Raw genomic sequence first — 8,318 nt, 5'->3', positions numbered from 1 at the left:
AAGTGCATTGAGTGTAAATCACTTTGGAGGAAAGTGTGAGAGAAGTGAAAGAAACACGTTTTGCCACCGTGAACATATACAGTGTGGCTGTGTGCAGTTTGTCACTATACACACACGCACGTCACACAGTGCCTTCAAGAGGCCTTTCTCACGAGGAAGGACAGGAATCGTGACCCCCCTGCGGTGTCAGCAGCTCGATGCGTCCGTTCGGTTCATTCGCTCCCATCACGCGTTTCCCGAATGTGCTCGTGACGCAGTGCGCGTACCGCGGTTTTACCCCGAAAGCGCGAACGAGAGACGAGCCGAACTCGGAGAAAGGAGCGGAAGCCGCGGCCTCGCCGCGCTGTGGATTCCCGCCTTTCAGCTTCACACTCCACCGGCACTTTTTAACTTGGGTTCCAGTCAGTTCTGAGGCTTAGAAGAGCAGAGGACCCCCCACCCCCCGACAATAAACGTCTAATGTGCAGCACATTGTTTTACTGCCTCCCATAAAACGCTTTAATGACTTTGCTCGGCCCTGATGAATATTTCAGGAGATCTGGAGCTTCCAGAGGGTCTCCCAGGGGGGTCCTGGCTGTGTGGTGAGGTGGTGGAATCATGGTGTTTCTCTGGTACGGGGTTCAAACAGGGTCACTTTACTCTGCTTACCTGCCGTGTTTCACCAATGATACTTGGGCTTCGCTTGTTTTTACACCCTTACTTGTGCGTTTCTACTACACACACAGTTTCCTCTCAACATATGGAACTGGTCCTTACACACCTACAGGTATGTCAGAGGCTGCTGCTAATTATTATTATTGTTAATAATAGGTGTCTTATTATTATGTGACGTGTCTCTCTGTGGAGCTGAGCAGCAGGTACAGCACTAAAGACACACTAAAGGTGTGTATCGCTGTGTATAAATGGGTGGGACACTGAGGCTCCGGTGAGTGTGTGGGGTGTCGACCTCATAGTGTCAGTGTTAGTTCTTCCAGAGTCTTCCTTCCTGTGCGTGCGTGCGTGCGTACTAGAGGGTGTTCCTGGCCCCTGTCGTTCCGCTCCGGTGACACCACTGTGCCCATGACTTGTGCTGAAGGTGGATGTGGGGGGGGGGGGGGTCTCTGAAGCAGATGGCATTGTGCCCCCCCCCATTGCACCAGAGACTTGAGCAGCAACATTAGAGCTCAGCACCACTTCTGTAAATAATTAGTGTAGCTGTCAGCCCCCCCAGCTTTGTCCATCACCTGCAGTGGGACCAGTGCATCTTTCAGGCTCTCCTGTCCACCTGTCTGTCTCTCTCTCTCCCACACACACACACACACACACACACACAAGGTAGCCCCTAACCCAAGTGTGTAAATGTTTGTAACACTGCTGGACGAACACTCCCTTACAGCGAGGAGGGTAAGCAATGGGGGGGGTGTTCACCGTGTGTCTTAATGTCTTTCATTTTACAGCATTTTCAATTCCCACCTTTTTGTTACAAACACAGAGTAAAAGTGTCAGTTTGACAACAGCAGCTGTGTACATTTCTGCCACTGCTGACGAAACACAGAGTGGGTGAGTGGGGTGGGGTGGGGTGGGGTGTATTAAAAATACATGGCCAGGTGAGGGCTGGGCCTCTACAGGCCACTTTAGAGCCGGATCAAAAGAGGGACAGTGCAGCTGAGTGCGGTTAACGACCAGCATCGCTCCAACCGCTGGGGGGGGGGTCCTCATCTGCCTCATCCTCCTCCGTTCATCCCCCTCCCCTACCGTGGCCACTGGTTCTATCCACCAACAGGGCAGGTGACCCCCCAGGAAGCCCTGGACTCGCGCTGCCCGAGGAACTGGCTTACGCGACCCACAATGCATTGCAGCCGAGCTCCCGGAAGGGTCGTCTGCCACTCGAACCGAGGGCCCGAACAAATAGAAGCGCAGCTGCTACAGTAGAAGGATGGCGCCGAAGTGCCACAAGTGTTTGACTTTGACATGTGAACACCTGGTGTTCGCTGCTGTTTAGTGCTGCCTGTGACCTTGCTGTACCACGGTATTCTGCAGCCTTTCACTCTGAGCTTTGTGATCTCTGGAAAATGGGGTGTTTTTGTGTCTGAAGTCCAGAAACAGGAAATGAGGATTTGAGTCTCCTGCTGAAGAAACTGCAAAAAGCAGCGTCGCTCTTTGTGAAACTCCGTATGCAAATGAGCTGAGCTCCACGAAGCCCCGGGTTCCTCCGTCCACTTCCGCAAGTCACTGACAAGGGCACGAGGCGAGGACTCCGCGCGAAGGCAGGGTTCGAACAGACCGAGGCAGCTTCGAACCCGAGTCTAAACCCTGAGTTCGGGAGCTGTGAGGCATCGGTGGTACCCGCTGCGCCACCTTGCTTCTCCTGGAGGCAAAGCAGTGGTGACAAATGGGGGCGCGGTGCTGGCCTCGCGCCGTGGCGAACGAGGGCCGCCCCGCTGACTGAAGGTACGAAGCCCAGTTCGCCGGGGTGACAGGGACACGTGTGCCAGCAGAGGAGAAGCGCCAAGCCCTGCGGATCGACCCCCAGCAGAGACAGTCGATTGCCGCTGTGTCCCCTACCTGTGTCACCTGCCCCGCTCTCCCCGTTCAGCCTTCTCTCTTCCCAGCGTGCCTGGCTCACCGACTCCATGCTAGGGTGTGCGTGCGTATGTGTGTGTGCGCGTGCGTGTGTGTGCGTGTGTGTGTGTTTGAGCGCACGGTGTTGTCGTTACGAGCAGCCAGCTGCGGTTTCTCATTTGGCACAGTTTGTGTGTTTATTGAAAAGCTTAGTGAATGACCCGCCGGGTGTCTGCCGCCGCTGCCGTCGTCTGCGAGGATTATTCCCAGCATCTGCTCCGTTTTTAATGGCTAAGCAAAGACTGCAAAACAAACTGCACCTCTGCCCCGAACACACACACACACACACACACACACACACAGACAGACTTATAGCAGTGAATCCAGCCAATTGCTAATGGCCTAGAGGAAATACTGCAATTATGCAAACAGTCCTGCACGTTTGTTTCTCTCTCCCGTTCTCTGGATTAATGACGCTAATGCTTTATTTTTTTCAAACGCTGAAAGCGTGAAGCACGAGGAGTGTAGGCAGGGTGATTTAAAGGGTTGTCAATCTTCTTTGTGTGATCAATTAGGGGGAGAGGAAAGGCAAACAGCGGGATAAATTATTCATTCATGTTAACGGCAGAGAGGAGCGGAACGTGCCGGAATGCACCTGGCGCCGGCGTCTCTGCGGGCCGAACTCACCTCTTTGTGGGGCTTCGATTCGGCGTGAGGATGGAGCTCGTGCTGCTAGTGCTACGGTACCACGCTGGTACTACGGTGGTACCACGGTGCGTGATGTCTGTGTGCTCCGGGTTGGACCCCCATTGGCCTGCGGCACCATCATTCCTACCGTGCAGTAAAAACTGCCTTATACCCGTTTTTCAGGTCCTGGTACCCGGACATCATTCGTGCTTGATGATTTTGGTAACGAACACATAAAAGCAAAAAAAAAGAAAACTATGTGCTCCCAGACCAGCCCCAGTTCACTCAAGAATCACTCCAAACATACTGTACACCTCCAGGGGCAACATTATTCTGAGCTAAGCGTATAATTCTCATGAAACAAGTGAAATATTAATGTATGCCAATAAATTGTTTTGTGCAATAGAGTGCAATAAATTTTTTGTTTGTCCTGCTTTAGGTTACTGTAGGGATAACAATATATTTCACTTTACTCTGTGTGAAATGGAAACGCAGACGGCTTCGCGCTCGTACAGCTCCACGACTCGCGGTACGTCTACTGCTTTAAAGCCTCGTTCGACATACGTACCCTTCGAATCGAATCAAGTGTGGTCAATTGTTTGTTTGAGGACTTAACCCTTGTTTGGGCGTAAATGTTACTCGGACGTTTCCGCAGCAAACTCCCGGCCAGCGGGCCTTAGTTCAGCCGGAATCTGATATTGAAGATTGAGCAAACTTATATCGATCTCGTTCGTTTAGCAGAGAACTGTCCGCCGTAGAGGACAAAACTGTGTGAAGGCACTGAGCGGAGCAGAGAACTTCCCCTCCGCAGCGAATACGTTCCCTACTAAGAGCGAGAACGGAAGGTGAGTCCTGCACTCAACCTGAATCGCATGACAACTGGTTCCACACAGTCCGCCTTCTGTCTTCTCACCTCCTCTTTCGATGCCGTCTTCTTCAAACGGTCCGCTGACAACGGTGCTGAAGTTGGATCATCATCACCAACCCACCATCATCATCGTTGCTGTGAGGAGTACGAAGAAAAGGTGAGGTAGGGTAAATTAAACGGTGAAGATGTGCCCAACCGTCTCGTTTTATCTGAAAGCGGAATCAACCAGGGACTTGATGGCTAATGAACCAGACCTTTAATCATGAGGTCAAAGGTGCTTTCATGGTAAGAACCTTGTTCTGCTTTTCTACGGTGTCTCTGGAAAGCCACTTGGAAGAAATTTTCCACAGATTGACCTCTATCTCAGCAGCACATTGCAGATTCTTAGAGAACGATAACAACTGTCAAATTCTGTGGTTTTTAGTGTCAAACCGAAGTGACATCTGCAGCGGCAATTCCCCAGAAAGAACCTGGTGAACATCTGGTCCATATTGATGGCACGGGAAGATCCTACTCTGGTTTTTCCGTCATTCTTTTCATTGTTCTGCCTCAAGAAGTTGATGTGCGGCACAAACGTGGTAAACTTCAACGGCGGAAAGCCCCGGAACGAGTTTTGCAGCTTGAAAGATTCTGAGCCGTTTTTGAAGACGTTTCACCGCGTTGCCCACAGACGCTCTGGAATGGAGGCCAGCGATGGTGACGTAGCATGACTGCAATGAGCACAATGCTCTTCTGTATGCGGTCTTGTGTTTAGCCTCTAATCCCATGTTGGCGAGAACCCCACATTCACCAACCAGGCGTTTTCAGGGAGTTTCCACAAACAACGCTGAGATATGAGTCCTCTAGAACAATCTAGAACATCCCCTCAGCCAGAGCTGTGATGGTGAAACTCATCCAGGTACATTCCAGCAGTGAAACCCAGCCTCCACCTCACCCTCGAGAGGCTGGACCTCCTTCACGCCCAGCTGGTCAAGGGGTGCGGCGCTCAAGATGGACAAGGAATGAAATAATAGCAGCGTGAGAAAACGCGGCATCTTCATCAGACCATTAGAGTGATGACATTGAATTTTAGCGTGATTATGTTAGATGGCTGAATCTGTGAAAAAAAAAAGAAAAAAGAAAAGTACATTGGTGACATTAGTGGTTCTTTTATTTAAAATTAAAATGAAAAACACGTGCAATTTTTGTTCTTGAGTCACTCCTCGTGACGTGGTGTTTGGATGACAGAGCTCAGCTGTCGTGACCTTCTCCACACCTACGAGCAAGAATTCTTCGCCCGTCTGTGTGACAAGTGCTAATCCGTGTCTGTGATGAACTCACGTCAACAAGCCTGTGGCTGCTTGCAAAGCGTGGGAAAAAAGGAAGGTCGCTAATGACTGCGAGCCGTGACAGAGCGACGGTTTCCGTTCTCGCCTCAACGCGCCACGTTGTACCTACCCCAGCTTCATCGATGTGAATCGAATGCAACTTCTCAAGAGCTAAGTGCAGAAAGCAGTTTTCTTTTCCAGGTCAGTGCATGTGGGACAGAGCTAAGCAGCCTCACCGAGACAGACGGCCTGAATGATGGAGACTGTTGACGTACCCCTTGCTATCGATACGTTCTACGATAGGGTATCCGAACATGCTTTGTGGAGCCGGAAATTGTGCTTCCCTCACCACGCCTTATGGTTTCACCATGAGCTTCCCACCCTTGTTCTTGCTGAGCCTTCATGCTTGGTCTTGTTATTGCCTCTGAACTCTTTAGCTGCTCAGCAGCAACCGCAGGTCTTCTAAGTGATCGAGGTGGTTTGCAGAATGCCTGGGGTAAGAAAGACCAGAAATACTTCTCATAATGAACACCCACAGGACTGGCAATGTCAAGGGCCCTACTTCCAGTCTTTAGAAAGAATCTGTTTCAGGTTCAGATGAATTTGGTCTGACAGGATAGCTTAGCAAACCCAACAGGATAGTGTAGCAAATGCAACAAGATCCATCTTGAAGATGCAGCGCCCATTCAGTGCAGTATGTGGGTAAACACTGAGTTCTGAATGTTCTGATGTTCTGATTACGTGTGAGAGCATGGCTCAAGAAACTGTTTACTGACAGCAGATGTTCCAAGACTGAGCCCTAAAGCCTGGCAGTGCCTCCTGCCATAAATGATTTTCAGCTTCAGCATGGAGCCGCTTTCCAGATGACAGGAGGGCTGGGGGAGAAATGAGTGCGGCCAGCTTCCACCCACCTGCTGAGCGCTGCTGTCTGTCCGTGTCTCCGGCACCGAGACTCTTCCGTGAAGATGCTGGGGCGCGTGCGTCACTCGGAGCCGTCCCCCGACAGTCCCCCTACAGTCCAACCCTACCAGCCCAGATGGGTCTGCGGAACATCTGTGAAGATGGACGGTGCTGCTCACCACTCATCTGGTCTGCTGGGATGCAGAAGATCTGGAAGATGCTGCATGGAGGCCCATAATTAGAGCAGAAATCGCGGGATGCGATCAGACTTGGGTCCCTGATGATGAGTCCATATGCACGGTACCGTAACGAGGAGCTCCGTTCTGCCGCAGTAATGATGTTCATTAATTCTACTGTACAAGTTAGCAAAACGCCAAATGACTCATACCGAGCCGAACCGTGAAGTGCCACGGTACTTGAGAATGCTTGTGATCCGGACAGGGCCCGCTCTTCGTCTTACCGTGGTAAGCCCACTTTGTTCTCGCTTCGTACTGTCGAAACAAAACTTGCAACTAACGAGAGAACGTGGACTGTTAATGTTGCGCTTAAAGGAATCATTTGAATGTAGAAGGAGGCAGAAATGTTTTTTGTACCATCAGTCCTTCACTGAGGAACAGCTTCAGGTGCAGGTGCAGGTGCAGGTGCTTCGCGAGATTCGGGGTTCTCTCAGCGAAGTGTTTGTGCGCCTCCCAGGATGTGACCCCCCCCCCCCCAGCCTCGGGCCTCATGTTTCTGGTATAGGCTCCTGACCTCTGTGACCCTGACCAGGACAAGTGGCCAGTGAAATGAAGTGTTTTGCGAACTGGGCTTTTACCGGAAAGTGTGTTTACTTATTGGAAATTTACAGTATGTCGGACTGGGTCGCCTGACTCCTAATACCCCTTAATTCAGTCGATCACTTTTTGAAACCCTTAGCTGCACATTTTATTGTCACCAAAGAAATGACATAACAATATTGGTGTCATTTTTCGCTCTGTCATTCTCCACCCATATACTTCTAGAAATGACAAAAGCATCTGACCAAATGTAATGTCCAAAAGCAATCATATTTAGCATGGAACACGGCAAAAGATGGTCTGACGTGCGTCTCATCACACGTGTCTCAACTCATTGTACCACGTTATACTGTGGTGTAATTGTAGACGTCAGTTTAGAAACACATATAGCAATAGTGCATTAAACTGCCTAATAAGTCACACATTTCAGCTTTATAATATAGTCCCACTGTTATTGTGTAATAGTGTGTCTATTGTCACAGCCATAATAATAATAATAATAATAATAATAAACTGTTGGCAAGTACAAGTGTGAAGGATTCAAAGCAGATGACCTGCACTGTGAATAAATTAAATGTCTAATATTTCACCCTGAAATCAAACTTATGGAAAGTAACCAGTAAACAAACATGGTGCTGATATGTTTCACGAGTTTATTCTGCTGCCTTTGGTCTGCACACCTCTGAAATTTGATATTGGTTTAAAATAGGTGGCATCCCCGTGCTCTCGTGGTGAACGGATTCTGTGCCGTTTGTTGCTGGTTAAATAAATCACAGAGAAATTAATGAAATCTTTATTGACATTTTTATGATTCAGGTTCTGGCAGAGTTCATAGCTTCCAGTTGCACTGAGACCAGAAGAGCCGTTCGGAACAATTTTTCCGTCACTGTGTGTCTGACCAGCATCATGTTTGCCGTTTAGGTGCTTATTATTATATATATTCACTATTATTATATATATATATATATATATATATATATATGTATCGGTTTTACTGTATACATCACTGTGATACACTGTAAGTCTTTAAGATTAGTGTGAAGCACTGAAGACTCTCCAGTCTGCAACCTCACAACTGAACATGATTTTCTCTCAACGGTCCACAAAGAAGCCAACAACAGATGACTTGTAGCCTCGGCGATGAATCCCAGCCCACGAATCGGTGCTCGGCGTTCACTTTCGCCTCTTTTTCCGCCCTCATGTCAGCAGCAGGACCGACTCAACACATTTTTTTTATTA

Source organism: Scleropages formosus, chromosome 20, assembly GCF_900964775.1.
Source record: "Scleropages formosus chromosome 20, fSclFor1.1, whole genome shotgun sequence".
NCBI classification, from domain to species: Eukaryota; Metazoa; Chordata; class Actinopteri; order Osteoglossiformes; family Osteoglossidae; genus Scleropages; species Scleropages formosus.
This window is presented reverse-complemented; position numbering follows the sequence as displayed.